Raw genomic sequence first — 15,856 nt, 5'->3', positions numbered from 1 at the left:
CCAGGGCCTAGAACACAGTGCCTGGTACAGTCGGCACACAGCCATATTTGTCAAGTCAATAACGAATGAACGAATGGATGGATGGATGAATGAATGGGCCCTAGAGATAGGTCACTCTCTCTCCCACCCCTTGGAATGACTCCCTTTTCCAAACACTCCCCACAGTCTTTAAACCTCCAGCCCCCACTATCTCCTTCCTCAGCTCCACACGTGCAGTCGGTGGCCTCACCTCCTGCTTCTCAGAGGAGATGGAAGCAAGGACTCTCACAGCCCACTGCCCCCAACCTGGAAGCCCCCTCCATCAGGGCCGACATCCTCCCTCCTCCCGCTGTGTCAAGCCAGTCGCTGCGTTTTGGACCCTAACCCTTGGTGCCTCTGCAGGAAACATACACCATCTCGAGTCCCTTCTCTCTCAGATACTCAGCCTCTCCCTTCTGTCCGCCCCGTCCTCCCATCCTCCTGGCAACGATGCTCACATCCCTCCCCCTCGAAAGCCCTCCCTCCAGCCCACATCTCCCCGCAGCCGCCCTCCCTCTGGCCTTCGCAGCTCAGCTCGCCAGCGCTTCACCTCCCTCTCACTCTCCATCTGCCTTCTTTGTCCCCTTGTCCCACGGGAACACCCATGCTAAGGCCACCCACAACTGCGATACTGCAAATGCAATCGATGTTTCCATCTCTCCTATTCGACCTCTCAGCAGTTTTTTTGTTTGTTTTTTGTTTTTGTTTTGGCCGCACCTCGCGGCACGTGGGATCCTAGTTCCCCGACCAGGGATCGAACCCATGCCCCCCACAGTGGAAGCGCAGAGTCATAACAGTGGATGCCAGGGAAGTTGGAATCTCTCAGCAGTTTTGACAGCCCTCGCCACGTCTCCCCGGCAACCCTCTCTTTCTTGGATGTTCACGGCAGCATCCACGCCTGGCTTTTCTCCTCTACGACCTGTCTCCCTTCCAGGCTTGCCCTGAGTCAAAGCTGGAGCTCTTCCAGGAGAAGTGGGCCTTCTCTCCTCTCACTTGACTCTTCTATCTCCCTTGATAATTTCGCCCAACCCAATGATCATCTTCTTGGAGAGACGGCTCCCAGATTTATAGTTCTGGTCCAGAAATCTTTGAGCGTCGGATACGTATATCCAACTCTATACCCCGCATCTCGGACCTCTTAAAGGCAATTCAAACTTAGCGTGGTCCAAGATTAAGGTCTTCATATTCCCTCCCAAATCCAGTTGTCTTCCAAGACACAATGCTGTCATCCACCCACCAAGGCAAGCAAGACACGTAGAAGGCACCTTTGTCACCTCCCGCTTCCTCAACGCACGGTCTAATCCATCACCAAGTCCTGTTTACTTTTGAATTCCCGAATCTCCCCCGGATCCCTCTGCTTCATTCCTCAGTCCAAGTCACCATCCTCCTTGACCTGCCCGGGGTTCATGAATTTGGGCTTTAAACCCACCTGAGAGCTGGTGTGGGGTTATGAATTCTCAGGAGAGACCATCTTTCCCCTCCATCCAATGAAAAGGTCAAAACAGTCTGGTCTCCTGGGCTCTCCCCTCTGCACAGCAGGCCTGTGTCTCGTGGGTCTTTACACCCAGACTGTAGCCCTGCAGGGTCTGAGCTTTATGTGCCTCTCCTGTTAGACTCCCTGCCTGCATCTCTGGTCCCGAGTCCCACGAAGCCGAGGCTCCAGGTCACGAGGGTTCGACCTACACCTTCCATCCAGAGACAGCTCCGTACTCACCTCCATGATTCCACTTTCACTCTGTGGGCCTCAGCAGATGCCTTTAGTCTCTTGCCAGCTCAGTGGTGCATTTTTTTTTTTAAGTTTGTGTTTTCGTTTGTTCCTTTAAAAAATATTCCGTCCTGTACTTGTTTCCGTCGCCTTCAGAGGCAAGGTGTCCGTTCCACCATATGCAGTGCAGATACGCTGATGGACAGGATACCACCATGTGGCCAGCAAGGACCTTCCCTTTCCTGGTGACCCAGCGCACACACAGCCCGCCCCGCCAGACGGATCTTTTAAGAAGCGCGCAGCTCCCCTAGACGCCTAACACGCTGATATTACAACCCGTTAGCGCGTCACGAGATGGGCTTAGTGGGTTGTGGGACAGGGTTAAAAAAACAAAAGCGAAGAGAAAATATCAGGGTGGACCGCTCATAGCCGGCGTTCATTAAAGTTTTATTTTGGATGGACGGGTGGATGGATGGATAGAGGTATTGGGTCATGATTCATATGGTAAATGTATTTTTACTGTGTGTCACAGTCCAAAAATGTTTCATTTAAATTCCGTTGAATGTGGTTATGCTTAGTCTGTGAGGACGAGGGCCGTGTTTTCCTTCTTTCCTATTCTCTTGCTGGACATAGAAGCATGCTGGGCTCATTGGAGACTCTTGGCAAACACAGAGAGACATGGGATTGAGTGAGTTTCTGGACAGAGCGAGGGAATCACTGGGAAACTGATGCCCTGAGGTGTAACATGGACCGTTTCTCTTGGAACTGGAATCTGCTCGGTCCCAGAAAGCCTTGCACCTGGACCTTGCCAGGTGAAGGCCAAGTCCAACCTTGCAACGGCTTCACCTTTGACCCCAAAGCCAGGGTTCAGTGGAAACTGAACCCTGGGGAGGGTGATAAACGTGGGCACAGGTGGCAGATCTGAGAGGTCGGGGCTGCCCATGGCGGGGGGGGTCTCCCTCTGCCCTCATTCTGCTCACTTCTCACCCCCGTGGCGTCAGGCCTGGGCTCCTGCCACCCCGCTTCCTCCTGTACCCACTGCCTGACCGACGGGTCTATAGTGGCTCTTTTACCAGGCCTCTGGTCTGATCAGAAACCTGCCCGGTTCCACAGAACCTAAAGGACAAGTCTGGGCTCCTCGCCACCTCCCCGATCCCTGTGCCGGTGTCACCCCACGACTCCCCTCCACCGCAAGCTGGGTGCCAGCGCCGCCCACCCTACTCACTCCCTCTGAAGACCCCGCCCCCTGACTGAACCTCCTCCTCTGTGATGGCCACAGACTTGACCCAGAGCAGCCCAACCTCCTCCACCACATGCCACATGAAGAAACATGACGGTCAGGTACCGGAGGGGGCCGGAGCCCCGGACGCGTCTGCCCATCCTTGGGAGGCCAGCCGGGGCTCCCCGCCACCCGCCGCCTGGGGCACACCTGGTGGGAAACTCAGCCCTACAGGGTTCCTGGCTCTTCAACCTTCAAGACCCTCTTCAAGTCCCCAGCTTCACCCCCCAGGTCCCGAGTTCCCTCCCCCCAACCCCCCACACTGCCCCCAAAGCTCCGACAGCCCGGCCCCGGGCCTGGTACCTAACACAGCTGCCTCGTCCTGTCCGCACTGCCCCCCGCTCAAGGGTCTTATCTCCTTGCGTCTTTCGCTCCGCCGTCTCCCGGCGGCAGTACCCAGCGCCTGGCCGTCAGTATGACAGTCTCAATAAGTCGGTGCGGATGGATTGACTGATGGGGCGGGGATGCCAGGGCCCAGGTGGGAGCGAGGGTCCATCTGGCCTCTGCCTCCCTCCCGGGCAGGGCCTTGGGTGACCGTGTGCAGAGAGAGCGGGACAGGCGGGGCTGAGCCTCCTTCCTCGGCCACTCTTGCAGGAGCTGGTGCTGAGCACCTGGCCTGAGAAAATCGGCAGACACGTGTCTTGGCCAGACGGAGACCTTGCCGCTCGTCTCTGCTGCCCCATTATGAGGTCTGTTTGAGCTTCCCAGGCCTGGGCAATATCTCACCACTAAAATTTATGCAAATGAAATAACGAGCAATTCGGGGAAAGGAATGAAATGCCTAGCGGGATCCAAACCACCCCAGACACGCGCCTGCAGGGGTTTGCGAGTTGAGCAATCATTTTAAAGATGATTTAAAGTCACTCACTGGGAAAAAACACACCGGAATTCCTGCAAACCAGCAAGCCCTGTGGCTTCAGGGGGCCACTGGTCTCACTGTGGGGAGTGGGGGAGGGTGGGCTGGGAGGGGACGGGGAGCTGGACTTCAAGGGGGGCCGCTGTGAGTGAACTACAGGGACGTGGCCCCTGGCCCAGGCATCCCACAACGCCCGACTCCTTCCAGAATCAGACTCGGGGAAAGATCCAGGTCCAGCTCGGAATACCAGAAATGCTCGCCAAATCTTGCTAGTGGAGACGAGCCCGCCCCAGGGATAGGGCACTCTGAGTGTTCGTTCATTCATTCATTCACTCAACAAATCTTCATGCACTGCCCACCACGTGCAGGATCTGCTCTCGGTGCTGGGGACCCCGCAGGAAACAAATATTCACTCAGCAAACATTCCCTGCACTCCAGCTTCACGTCATAACTGATCTGGGCAATGGGGGCTGGTGGGGCGGGCGGATAAAAAAAGGAACAGGAGACACTGTCACTAGCCTCCAGAAGCCTACAGCCTGGTGGGAAGGGGACAAAGCGTAGATGAAACTCAGATTCCTGGCACCGATTATGCACAAAGAGGGCTTAGAAAACGCAGAGATGATTTCCGACGGGCCAGCAGAGAATCTTCCTGGAGGAGGTGTCATCTGAGCTAGGTCTGAAGGAATGGATAGGAGCTGGGTGTACGGGGGAGGGGAGGAAAGCTCTCCAGGCAGAGGAAATGGTACAGGAAAAATATAAAACAACATGGGGAGTCTGGACCACTGGCCTCTCTCCTGACCCCTGAAGCAGAGAATTAGATGGAGCCAGGAGTCACTGTATTTTTTTCTTACCATCCATGTACATTCCTTTTTGGACACTAAAGAGATGGGGTCTCCCTTTGCACTCACTCTGCCCACTTTCTGCCCACGAGTGAGGAGCAGGGCAGGGATGAGCTGGGAGGGAAGGGTCAGAGGGAGCTGGGCCGCCACTGCAGAAGAACCCTGCATTCTCTGAGGAGCGTGTGGCAGGACTAGAGGGGAGCGCCTGCCCGCTGGTTCTGGGTCCTTACCCTCACGCCACAGTGCTCGCCCCCAGCTTCCAAGGCTGGAGTCGGGGGTGAAGGTGGGGGCTTTATCAAGACCAAATGGTTTTTTTAAACAAAGGGATAAAGCAAAAAAAAAAAAAAAGAAAAAAAGCACCATGTTGCAATTTGATAAAGTTGGAGGGTGGGCACGTCGGCATTTATCACAGCTTCCTCTTTTCCTAACATGTTATTATCCTCTTAGCTATTTCAGAAAAAAATACATTTCGGTTCGGTTGGTTTGGTTTTGTAAAGACTGCAGCACGGAGGTGAGTGATTATTCCACTGACCTCAGCGGGTGGCCTGGTGCTGGAAAACTTCCTGCCCCTCTTTTCAGGGAAAGCTGTCCCTTCCACGGTCTATGATAGCTTCTCCTCAGGGAGATCTGGCTCTAGGGAGATTCCAGAAAGCAGCATGGGTCAGAGCAGCAGGAAGATGTGAAGAAACAGGCTCAGAGCTTGCAGGAGGGAGTGAAGAGAAGGGTTGCATGCACATATCCATGTAAACTCTGGAAGCCAAATCAGATTGCCAGGGGCGTGATCTACAGGCAAGGGCTCCAAGCGAATACCCCAGGGGCCTGCGGAACCTCAACTGTGGATGGGACAATGGTGCCAGAACAAATCAGTCTAGTCTCCACAGACAGAATGGGCTCCAGTAACTCCATCTAACCCAGCAGTGCCGGGGGTCTGTACCACCCAGGAGGAAGATGATGGCTCCAAGGAATCCTCTGCTTCGGGGTCAGGAGGGAGTCTGATGGTCTTCGGGAAGGACCGTGTATCAATAGTTGGCCCCCGTGAGTTGCTAAGGAACTAGCTACTGCTGGGAGCAGGGGACAAGCTAAGTCTTCCAAGAAGTCGGCGGGGGGAGGGTGGGGGGCGGGTGGGGTGAATGTGCAAAGGCTCAGAAGCAAAAAGCAGCCACGCGTGAGAAGGACGTCCGTGCTGTCTGTCAGCAGGAAGGCTGCATGGGGGCAGCAGCTGGAGACAGGCACAGAGGCAGGCAAAGGTGTACTGGGGCCCGGGCACATTCAGGCCCAGGTGGCAGCAGCTGTCACACACTTTCTGCTGCAAGTGGTGCTCTGGTGATGAATAAAGGCCAGATCAGGTGGGTGATGAGGGTGGAGACGAAAAGACCTGGCAAAGGTGAACCATGATGAAGACCTGAGCTCAAGGAGTGGGAACGGAGAGAGACGAGGGACCAGGGAGAGTCAGGAGTGGGGGACACCATGCTCTCCTGGATCCCCCGTAGTGGATGGGGTCACCAGTGTCCAGGTGGAGAACTCGGAGGGTTTGGTTCAGGCTCTGAGGGTTAGAGGTGTTGGGAGGGGGCATGTGGGTGCAGTGCCCATTCAAGAGACAGCACCCCCTGAGCCTGGAGCCCCCCCAAACTCGGCTGTCAAGTCCTGGAACAAGTTCTCTCACCTCTCTCAGGACCCAGCACTGAGCGGTCCTGGCAACGTTCATTTCAGGTCTGCAAAGACCCAGCAAGCAGACACCATGAAAAAGACCCCAGGGCTTCCCTGGTGGCTCAGTGGTTGAGAATCTGCCTGCCAATGCAGGGGACACGGGTTCGAGCCCTGGTCTGGAAAGATCCCACATGCCGCGGAGCAAATGGGCCCGTGAGCCACAACTACTGAGCCTGCGTGCCTGGAGCCTGTGCTCCGCAACAAGAGAGGCCGCGATAGTGAGAGGCCCGCGCACCGTGATGAAGAGTGGCCCCCACTTGCCGCAACTGGAGAAAGCCCTCGCACAGAAACGAAGACCCAACACAGCCAAAAATAAAAAAATAAATAAATAAATAAATAAAGTTACATCTGTTTAAAAAAAAAAAAAAGACCCCAGGCCTCGGGCTTAACCCCTGGGCGCTGTGACGTAGGGACTGGCGTGCATGCTCCCCTCACACCCGGAACAGTCCAGGCAGGGCGATGGGCGCGAGCATCTGTGCACCGACGGGGACCCCCTGAAAGCACACAGGGCTGCGCGGAAGGAACAACTGGGTTTTGGAGGAAAGCGATCAGCTATTCCGGCGGTTCTCCAGTTCTGCTGCCCATTACCATCACCTGGAAAGCTTTTTTTTTTTTAAGTGTGGTTTCCCCACCCCCAGAGACTCTGATTAATTAGTCCAAGTGTGGCCCTGGCATGGGTAGTTTTTAAAAGCTCCCCAGGTGATTTTAAAATACAAGGAGTGAGACCCCCCCCGATCATCCAACCTTTGTTTCTCAAATGTGATCCAGAGAGATCGGTCCGAGGGAGAGGCGGACGCCACCCCTTAGCGGTGCAAAGCACAGGGAGCAGGGGGTGCACACAGGGATCGATCGCCAGGGAGGGACTGGCAAGAAATCAGTCATCCGAGGGAGACAGGAAAGCTCTTTTCGGGAACAAGGAGGTCCTGGTAAACGTATTTTAGGGAGATCTCTGTTTCCGGGATTGGTGGGGCTTTAAAAACATTCACTAGGAAGCCAGGGCCCAGCTCACAGGCCCCCACGGTCACCTGGAGTCCAGAGGAAACCTGTGGAATAAACCTAAGGCCCAGGCCCAGACACAGCCAAAGGCCTGGGGATGAGGGGGGACGGCCCTGCCCCTGCTGGGCTGCCCGGGGCCTTCGGCACCAGGTCCTCAGGTGGGCACACGACTCAACAGGCCCGGCGAGTGAGCACTGCAGCCAGACCACCTCCCCAAAGGCCGAGTCGGCACAGAAAGACACCACAGCTGCCAGCTCAGTGCCTGCACCTGCCTTCGCAGAGGCCCCCAGAGGATGCAATTAGCTGTATCCCTTGGACTCCGACTCCCCCACTGGAGAGGTGCAGTCTCAGAGGCTCCTGGGGGGACAGGAAGGGACTAAACAGTTGCCCAGGGCTTGGGAGAGGCTGGCACCCCTCTTGGTGGTAAGCGTGTAGTCAGCAGTATGGGAGAATGGAAACTCCTCTCTGGCTGTGAGCATTTCTAATGTTGCAGGGATTCAGCCAGATCCCTTAACCAATGGCATTTCAAATACTCCAGGAATAAAGAAGATGTGGTGCATATATACAATGGAATACTACTCAGCCACAAAAAAGAATGAAATAATGCCACTTGCAGCAACATGGATGCAACTAGAGATTATACTAAGTGAAGTAAGTCAGACAAAGAAAGACAAATACCATATGATATCACTTATACGTGGAACCTAACATATGACACAAATGTACTTATCTATGAAACAGAAAAACGGACATAGAGAACAGACTAGTGGTTGCCAAGGGGGAGGGGTTTGGGGAGGGATGGAGGGGGAGGTTGGGATTAGCAGATGCAAACTATTATGTATAGAATGGATAAACAACAAGGTCCAACTGTTCAGCACAGAGAACTATATTCACTATCCTACGATAAACCATAATGGAAAAGAATATTTAAAAAAAGAATGTATAACTAAATCACCCTACTGTACAGCAGTAATTAACACAACACTGTAAATCAACTATACGTCAAAAAAAAAAATAACAATTAAAATACTCCAGGAGTCGGGTGGGACCACACTCATTCTGACCCTCAGTCACATGGAGCTTTGTGTTATCAGTGTGGCCGCATCATTCATTTCTTTGCTGATTCACTAAACATGCAGGTCAGCCTCATGCCAGATACTGTGCCAGGCCCAAGGGCACAAAGGGGCACGGGATGTGGTAGCTGGCTTGAAGTGTTCATATTCTAGCAAAGGAGGGAGGCATGATCTAGGGAGTGGGCCCCTGGTGGTGGGACGGACGCACCGGAAAGAAGGGTTCAAAGCAAGTGAGGGATGCCTAGGAGTCTGCCAGGAGGCCAAGGGCAAGGGCATCCCCAGCAGATGGAACAGCAGGAGCCAAGGCTTGGAGGTGGGAATGTATCACGTCCGTGAAAGCACACGGCTTTATCAGTGGGCAAAGTGAGAGCACAATGACCCCCGAGTGTGAGTGTGGGGCGCTGGGGGCGAGGGAAGCAGGTACCCAGCCGTGGCTAGGTGACAACGGACTGGGTGAGTACACAGAAACCACCCAAAAAGTTAGCCTTTCAAAGACTGAAGTGGCACGCTCAGAATTCTATTTAGAGAGAGAATTCCGACAGAGGCTGCGACAATCATTCATTCATCAAAAAGGCATCACGGAAATACGATGGCCAAAACAAACAGGACAAGGCCCTGCCCTTCACGAGGCCAGAATCTAGTAGAGAAGCCAAAATGGGCCATTTAAACATGGGCTAAATGCACGTCACTCATTCGTTCATTCAGCAAATATCTGTTGAAAGCCCACGTGCCAGGCACCGTGCCAGGCACAGGGTCAGCCGTGAACACACAAAATCCCTGCCACCAGGGATTCAGGAGACACAATCCACAAGGCACACGAGAGATCATAGGGAGTGTGAGAAAACGGTAACTGTTATGAAGGAAAATAAAGCAGGAGAGGAGGATAGGGTGTCGGAGAGGGGCACTGCGGGCACCACAGAGATGGTCGTGGAGGCCTCACCCAGTAGGTGACATGTGAGTGAAGACCTTAAGACAGCTGGTGCGTGAGCCACGTAGCTACACAGGGGAAGAGCACTGCAGGAGAAGAAGCAGCCTGTGCAAAGGCCCTGGGGCAGGAGTGTCCCTGGCAGTTTGAAGGAATAGCAAGGAGGCCACAATTGGAAAACACACAAGGAATTAGGGCAGGGACAGAGGAGGGGTGCCCAACTCAGCCCCCAGCAGAGGGAGAACAGAGAAAACTCCTCAGTGGTTGTGAGCCTAGATTCAATATTAATGGGAAAATAAAGAGTTCAAGACACTAAGATAATGGGGATAACGCGCCCATGACAGGTGAGAACAACCACTGTGCCACAAGGCCCTGCAAACCTGGGTGGGACGGTGCAGGCTGGGGGCCTGAATCAGGGTGGGACAATGGGGAACGGGGAAGGACAGCCGCTGTAGGGGTGGTTAAGGAGCCCTGGCGTTGGACGTCAGCGTGTGAAGAAGGGGGAGGACCTGGGATGCCCGGAGGTCTTCAGGGACCAAGGGGAAACCCAGAGTGGGCGCAGGTCTGGGGCAGCTTGCGGATTCAGCCCTGAGTGGCTGAGTTTGGGAGGCAGCAGTGGGAGGCCTGTCCAGGAGGCAGGTGGCCACCCCAGCTATGAGGGTGGGGGACAGACAGGTCTCCAAACAGGATCAGAAACTCCTGGAGGACGGGCACCTGCCCAATCTGTCACCACCTCCCCCAGAACCTAGGAAAGGAAGGGAAGGATGCACATGGTCCTTGTGAGCTATTACCTGTGGGCAAGGCACGGGTCTCCCTGCCACATCCCTTAGTCCTCAGGGTAACCTCTGTCTTATAGCCAAGGGGACAAGCAGACGGAGAGCTGACCTGTGGGAATGGCAGGGCGGGGAGGAAACCCAGGTCTGTCCCACCCCAGTCCCTGCCTCCCAGAGGTGAGAAATCCAAACTTGCTGGCTTGACTCATGTCCAGATAGGGAGCAGCAGAGACAGCCATCGACCGGCCTGACCCAGGAGTCCCCAGGCCCCCACCGTGGGTGTCCGAGCCAGCCCCCAATGGCTTTCAGGCACAAAGACGTAACTTCCCCGGGACCCTGAGCGCCAGCACAAATACAAGCCTGCTCACAAATAAGGCATCTTATTCTAGAACCCCCCCCCAAGCAGCGGGGTCACTGAAGGAGGGGTAGACACCATTGCTGGCCCAGTGAAGTCACAGCTTCCAACTCTTGTTGGACCGAGATTTTCTGTATTTCGACAATCTGAGATGCACACTTTTCTACCTTTTGGCATCTTTGGAGCCACCATCGATCAGGCAGGAGGGGCGACTCCATAGTCACAGGCCACACGTGAGCGTCCAAACATGCCGCACGGTAGGAAGGTGATGGTGTAGAAGATGGGGGCACCAAAGACCTGAAGTCACTGGAGATTGGGGGAGACAGACGCTGAGCATGATGCTGTTTGGGGGGCGTTCCCGATTTCATTTGCATTTTCCTGAGTGCTTACGCACAAACCCTAGACCCGAGAGAACCTTAGGCGTGGTGAAATTCACAAGGTCACTCCAGGCTGGGGCTTGAAGGGACCGTTTCCTCCCAGAGAGGAAGGGCGGTCAGGGGAATGAAAGTAACCAGAGAGGAGCAGCGCGGGGACAGGGGGCACACCTGAAACTCACAATTGGGCATTCTTTCCACTGCACCCGCCCCCAGGCGGCGGGCGGCTCCACCTCCATCTCTTTTTTTTTTTAATTTTTAAATTGGTATCTTTTATTTTTTCTTTCTTTCTTTATTTATTTTTGGCTGTGTTGGGTCTCCGTTTCTGTGCGAGGGCTTTCTCTAGTTGCGGCAAGCGGGGGCCACTCTTCATCGCGGTGCGCGGGCCTCTCACTATCGCGGCCTCTCTTGTTGCGGAGCACAGGCTCCAGACGCGCAGGCTCAGTAGTTGTGGCTCACGGGCCTAGTCGCTCTGCGGCACGTGGGATCTTCCCAGACCAGGGCTCGAACCCGTGTCCCCTGCATTAGCAGGCAGATTCTCAACCGCTGCGCCACCAGGGAAGCCCTCCACCTCCATTTCTGACTCTGCTCTTCCCTCCTCAAGGACGGGCTTCCTGGGGTCTTCTAGGTAAAGTGCCTTTTCATGAGGCCCAGGCTCCCCAGCCACTCTGGAGCCTTACAAGTCGTGATCCCCTGAATGGTTTCTCCAGTGGACCCACTGTAAACCCTGTTCCACGCTGGCTGGAGTGTTTTTCAATTTCCTCAGGTCTGAGTTCTGCAGAGACGTAACTGAGGGTGTTCACCTCGGCCCTCGCTTTATGTGGCGCGAGGTAACGAGAGCGGGGACGGCATCGGGTAGCGTTACTGCCAGAAGGGGATGGGGGATCACAGAGCCAGCACCCTGATTTTTCAAAGTGAAGAAACCAAGCCCTGGCCGGGGTCTCACAGGGCAGCATCCGAGACGGGGCTGCAGGCCCTTGGTTAAGTTTTAGATTCTTTTCCTTCTGGTCCAGAGCATCTCTGAAAATGTCAAATGGGATTTTGGTTGTTTTACTCTATTTCTTTCTATTAATTCCAGGAAGATTCTGATTTTGGTCACGACTCTGCACTCGGTTTATGTCAGCGTCAGCCACACAGCCTTGGGAAGAGGGTGGAAATGGAACATTCTAGAGGCTCTGCGGCATGGGTAAGAGGACTCCCTGGTGGTAAACCAAAGGGACCAGGCATGCCAAGGCCCCTGGGTTCTACCTCCTCCCAAGATCTGAATCCGAGGAAAACAACCAGGTGCAGCCTTAGGTTTAGATGGAGAAAATTAGTCCCAAAGCAAGAGTCTAAGGTGGTGGGATGTGAGACAGAATGAGGAGTATTTCCTCTGCAGTGCACTGAGGACAAGCGGAAAATTCATGGCCAAGTTGAGATGCCAGGCTGGGGAGCCACCTTCACCTCCACCCCCCTCCCGCTGGCTCCCTCGGTCCAGGGCCGATGGCCAGGAGCGCCGTGTTCACGGCCCACCCTTAAACATCCTCCCACTTCATCGGTGAACCGCAGGAACAGTTCTGGAGGGGGTGCACTGGATCACAAGCTCCTGCTGCTGGACCACAGAGGCCAGGGTAGGCTGGGATACCCTTAGATGAACTTGGGCTCTCTCCTCCTGCTTCTGAAAATTAACTCCGCCCCAAGCCACTCTTGTCTCACTCATCAAAAAATCATTGGTAGGGGCTTCCCTGGTGGCACAGTGGTTAAGAATCTGCCTGCCAATGCAGGGGACACGGGTTCAAGCCCCGGTCTGGGAAGATCCCACATGCTGTGGAGCAACTGGGCCCGTGAGCCACAACTACTGAGCCTGCGCGTCTGGAGCCTGTGCTCCGCAACGGGAGAGGTCGCGACAGTGAGAGGCCCACGCACCGCGATGAAGAGTGGCCCCTGCTTGCCGCAACTGGAGAGAGCCCTCGCACAGAAACAAAGACCCAACACAGCCAAAAATAAAAAAAAAATTGTTTTTAATTAAAAAAAAATCATTGGTGGCACATTTTCTCAGGAGACTTTCCACCATTCCCCAGGGCCGGGCTGCAGAAAGCCTGGGGTCCCTGGGACTTGCCTCTCCACCCCTGGAGCCCACAGTGGTTTTTAAGGTCAAGTGTGCCCAGTGGAGGCTGGGCACAGCCAGAGAAACTGGGTGACAAGGTCTGGTCTTCCTTCTCTGCATCTGCTGCCCCCTCTAACATCCTGCTCCCCAGCCTGCACGATGTTCCCAGGGCCACAAAATGGGGACAAAGAAACCAATACTCTCGCCCTTCTGCACGGGACCCACATCCTCTGACAAGTGGCACCAAGCTCCGGAGTCACACGAACGCTTGAGAAGGACTCGCGCACGGGTCCTTCTCTTTCCTTTTGCTCCCACAAGCAACCCACCAAGTCTTGGTGGCATGACTGCCAAATGGACACGGGTCCCAAATGTGTCCACTTCTCCCTATCATCCTTTCTACACCCCAAGCCTCCATCATCTCTCACCTGGAAACCCCCAAGGCCTCTCCCCTGATTCCTCCAGAGCAGCCAGGTGATCTTACGAAAATGCAAACAGGATCTGATCACCTCTCAGCTCCACACACACCCCGAGCTTCCCTCCACGCTTGGAATGAAACCCAAATGCCTTCTCTGGCCTCCCATCACCCAGCCCCTGCCCACCACTCTGACCCCGTCCCCCTGCCTGCCCTCCTTCCACCTGCTGCACCCGTGGCTGTCGCGTCCAGCTCCTCCAGGGTGTACATGGGATGCACGCAGCCTGCTACACGGCCCCATTCCCCCAGGGGAAAAGGAGTCCCTCCGAGCCTCACCCAAACACCCACCCTGGCTTCGCACTGCCTAAGCACAAGCCCCCTCATCTAGCTGAGATCTGTGGCCTCTGCAGCGTGAAGCTCTCGGGGCTGGGACACGCTGATGTCCCCTCCTTCCCCCCGTGTGAGCTTGCCTCCTGTGGCTCCCGCCTTCCCGTCTGACCCCAGATCTCCCGCCAGTCATCCGAGCCCAGGTCCGAGCTGTCCTCCATCCTCTCACCCCCCTACAGCCCCCACTCCCAAGCCAGATGAACCCAAGTGGGGGCCAAAGTGACTGTCCAAGCCCCTTGTCATGCCAAGCTCTTTGCACACCCCTCGCTGTTCACTTCCCTAGCAAACCAAACGACGTGAGGTCCACACACCTCCCCTCCTGACTGCCCACTAGCCCTTCACCCCTACGACACCCACTTCACTAGATCCTATCAAATTCCTTCAATGAACATCATTCTCTACCTCTTTCAAACGTGTCTCCCTTGCTCCTTCCCCACCCCCACCCCGCCCCTGTGCCATTCATCACCCATCCTTTCACCCTGACTCTGCTCTGGAGCCAGGCTGACCACAGACGACTCCTGGCCCTGCCACTTGTCAGCTGGACGACCTCTGGCCAGTGACTTAAGACTCCCCTGAGCCTCAGGCTTCTCATCTGTAAAACAGATGTAACACTTAATTTAAACACTTTGCGAAGATTGGATCAGATAATGTGATTGAGCCCAGCACGCTAAGGGATGCCAATAACTGGCATTAGTGTTATCATTAATAGATATTTGCTGAGCATCTACTCTGCGGCAGGCTGTGTGATGGTGAATACAAAAAACAACAGAGGATATGATCCAGCAAGCCCACTCCTGGGCATATACCCAGACAAAACAGTAATTTGAAAAGATACATGCCCCCGTTATGTTCATAGCAGCACTATTCACAATAGCCAAGACATGGAATCAACCTAAATGTCCATCAACAGATAAATGGATAAAGAAGATGTGGTACACATATACAGTGGAATATTACTCAGCCATAAAAAAGAAATAACAGCATTTGCAGCAACATGGATGGACCTAGGGATTATCCAATTAAGCAAAGTAAGTCAGAAAGAGAAAGACAAATACCATATGATATCACTTATATGTGGAATCTAAAATATGACACAAATGAACTTATCTACGAAACAGACTCACAGACATAGAGAACAGACTTGTGGCTGCCAAGGGGGAGGGGCGGGTGGGGGAGAGATGGATTGGGAGTGTGGGATGAGCAGATGCAAACTAGCATATATAAAATGGATAAACAACAAGGTCCTACTGTGTAGCACAGGGAACTATACTCAGTATTCTGTGATAAACCATAATGGAAAAGAATATGAAAAAGTATATATATATACGTGAATCGCCTTGCTGTACAGCAGAAATTAACACGACATTATAAATCAACTCTACTTCAATAAAGTTTTTTAAAATACAAAAAAATAAAAATGAAGGACAAAGGCTCTCACAGAGCCTTCAGTAGCTAGAAGTGTAGGAAAGACAGGCACATACACAACTACCACGATAATACTAACTGTAAACACGAAGCATGTGCCAGGTGCTAGAAAACGTCCACATAGACCAACTCATTTAATCCTCACATCACCCCTGTTTTACAACCCTATTTTACAGATAAAGAAACTGAGGCACAGAAAAGTGAAGTCATTCGTCTGAGTATCACAGTACAGGCAGAGTCAGGGCTCACGCCGAAGCAGCCGGGTCCCAGGGTCTGGTTGTAGCTAGCAGGACCAGGTACTGTAGAAGCAGGCTTCTTTAACTCCCCACAACACCTCTCACTGTTAAGGGCACAGGGTGCCCTTAATGGCTCAGTCATTCAACTACAATCTGTGAACAGGAGGCCCCTGCAGGATTTCCTCTTCATCACCCGGCTACTGCCCGGTCATCACCGAGGCCACTGTCATCGTCAGCATCACTGTCGGAAAAGAAAGCAGGGCTGAGCGTGGTCTGAGTGTGGCCCAGGCCCACGTTAGGCCCTGCCCAAGGTGTGACCACGGAGCTCTTGGGAGTCTGGGCAAACCACCCAGCAGGCTTCCACCCACAAGCTCCCTGCAGCTCAGGAAGTGGAATCCGGAGAGAGGCTG

At 54.1% G+C, this 15,856-nt stretch overlaps 1 protein-coding gene and 2 long non-coding RNA genes across 5 annotated transcripts in view; all 3 read right to left on the bottom strand.

Annotated features, from left to right (window-relative positions):
• Positions 1–15,856, bottom strand: part of LOC309650306 — a 394,390-nt gene that overhangs the window by 239,571 nt on the left and 138,963 nt on the right. The window lies entirely within an intron of this gene.
• The window catches only part of NTN1 (netrin 1), a 191,102-nt gene that overhangs the window by 87,896 nt on the left and 87,350 nt on the right, over positions 1–15,856 (bottom strand). The window lies entirely within an intron of this gene.
• LOC309650307 lies at positions 11,172–13,894 on the bottom strand. Its single transcript, XR_014257521.1, has 2 exons — positions 12,929–13,894; positions 11,172–12,619 (listed from the first exon to the last, which is right to left on the bottom strand). It is a non-coding gene; the product is annotated as an uncharacterized lncRNA (long non-coding RNA).

The sequence above is a fragment of the Balaenoptera physalus genome, assembly GCF_965194825.1.
Source record: "Balaenoptera physalus genome assembly, chromosome: 20".
Taxonomy (NCBI): domain Eukaryota; kingdom Metazoa; phylum Chordata; class Mammalia; order Artiodactyla; family Balaenopteridae; genus Balaenoptera; species Balaenoptera physalus.
Note: the sequence above shows the minus strand (reverse complement) of the source record. Positions and strands in the feature narration are given on the sequence as shown.